We start from the raw sequence: 2,370 nt of genomic DNA on the forward strand, positions 1-2,370 counted from the left end.
TTTGTGTCTCTTATAAAATGTATTTGCAATGAATAAGTCATTGATTTTATTACAATACTTTTAATTGAAAAGAACCATTGACATAGTGTGCAGTGTATCTGGCTGCTAGTCAAAATATTCATAGTTCAAATCCACTTCACCTCTCAGGGACCCTGTACGATAGATATTATCCTATTTTCTTGGTGAGGAAACTGAGACTTACAGAAAGTAACCTGCTTCATCCTTGGAAAAGGCCATCATGCTCGGAAGATCATTCTAGTTATTTGAAAAGAATCTGTTTATATTTTTCTATTTCTAGTGACTGTACTGCAATCCCAAAGGCATATGGTTTGAATCCACCAACTGCTCCACAGGAGAAGGATAAGCAGTTTCCTCCCATATAATTTACTACCTCTGAAAACCCGCTAGAGTCATCTATGAGTCAAAACTGACTTGAGGATGCATAAACACAGCAACATTAGATTATAAACTCCCTGGGACAAATGCCATATAATGTATTTTTTTAAAGTATTTTATTGTACTTTACAGAAGAAATTAATTTTCCAGAAGTTTACAGAAGAACTTAATTTTCCATTAAATAGTTTATGCACAATTTGTTCTGTGATATTAGTGGCAATCCCCTAATACTAGTGTGTCAACACTCCCCTAGTTCTATTTCCACCCTGCCTTCCTCATCGCTCCAGTTTCCCTGTCCATCCTTACCTTCTCATCTTGACTTTTGGGCAATTAATGCCTGTTTTGTCTTGTACGGTTGGTTCTTCTTAGGGCCTATTCCTCATAGTAACACCAATTCATTGTCATTGAATAAGAACCAACTAATAGCTGACCCTTCTGCAGGTTTTCAGAGACTATAAATCACACTGACAGAGACTGTCCATCTTCCTCGCGTGGAGGAACTGGTGGGTTCATATTGCATACTTTTGGGTTTGCAGCACAGGGCTTTACCACTAAGCCACCAGAGCTCCCCAGCCGCATACCATTTAGTTTTTTCTGGCTTCAGGTTAAGCGAGGCTGGGGTTCATATGGACCATTAATTCTTTGATTCAATTTTTACCTGGAAAATTTGTTTTTCTTCATTCTCTTTTGCTCCAAGCAGGAAGAGACTGACATTTCAGACCAATTGCTTCTTAGATGGCCATTCACAAGCTTTTAAGACCCCAGATATTACTCAACAGACTAGGATGTAGAACATGATTTTGAACTGTGTTTTGCTAATTGACCTAATGGTCCTTAGCCATTAAGTTCAGTAGTTCAGTCCTGATAACTAAGTAGTTCTGTAGCTATGCCTTGTGGAAATATATGTAGCCTTTATAAATTAATGTATGTCTTGAAGTTCAGCATCAAGAAAATAAAGATTTTATTCATCATTGGGCCAATTAATTTGGCAACATCATGATAGACTGAGAAGAGGTTGAGATTGTTAACAATTTCAGCTTACTGAAACCAACGCTCTTGACACCAGCAATCAGGAAATCAAAAGACGGATTACATTGGGAAAATCTGCCGTCAGGGACTTCTTCAGAATGCTAAAGAGTAAGGATGTTAGTCTAGAGACTTAAGGTGTGCCTGATCCAAGCCATAGTCTTCGCAAATACTTGCTATGCATCAGCGAGCTGGGCAATGACTGAGGGTAGAAGGAGAATCTAAGTCTGAGTTGTGGTGCTGGCGAAGAGTATTGAACATACCATGGACTGTTAAGAGAACAAACAGATCTGTCCTGGAGAAGGGGAAACCAGGTTGCTCCTTGGATGCAAGGATTTTGAAGCTCTGTCTCTCATACACTGGGCATGTGGCCAGGAAGGACCAGTCCTTGGAGAAGGACATCATGCTTGGAAGGCCGGAGGGACAGTGCAGGAGAGGAAGACCCTGGATGAAATGAATTGACACAGTAACTGTGGTTGGTAATGGAGGTGAGTGTGTCAGAGATGATAGATTGGCTCAACATAGGGCAGGGTGCAGTGCTATTGTACACAAGGTCACTAGAGTCACAAGCAACTTGACGGCACATAACAACAATAACAACATGTGTACATATCTACTATCAGAACTATATGTGAGTGTACTTTTGTACAACCTTTCTTACCTGTGTAGCATATTGTTTTTTGTTAGGTGCCATTAAAGTGACTCCCACTTATAGGGACCCCATCACCCTCCATGTCCTATTTTATAACAGCAGTGTTATGCAGTATTTGTCCTTTTGTGACTGGGATATTTCACTCAGCATAATGTCCTTCAGGATCCCCCATGTTGTGTAATGTTTGTTTTTTTTTCTTTCTATAATTATATTTTATTAATTTTCATAAACATTTACAGAGATTTTGGGCTTCCACTCATTCATTGTTGCACTATTCTCTCTACCCTCCTCCCAGT

The 2,370-nt window shown here is 39.5% G+C and overlaps 1 protein-coding gene across 1 annotated transcript in view; it reads left to right on the forward strand.

Annotated features, from left to right (window-relative positions):
• Positions 1–2,370, forward strand: part of SCP2 (sterol carrier protein 2) — a 148,900-nt gene that overhangs the window by 44,883 nt on the left and 101,647 nt on the right. The window lies entirely within an intron of this gene.

The sequence above is a fragment of the Elephantulus edwardii genome, unplaced genomic scaffold (genome assembly GCF_000299155.1).
Source record: "Elephantulus edwardii isolate Elephantulus edwardi_28Jun2011 unplaced genomic scaffold, EleEdw1.0 scaffold00005, whole genome shotgun sequence".
Taxonomy (NCBI): Eukaryota; Metazoa; Chordata; class Mammalia; order Macroscelidea; family Macroscelididae; genus Elephantulus; species Elephantulus edwardii.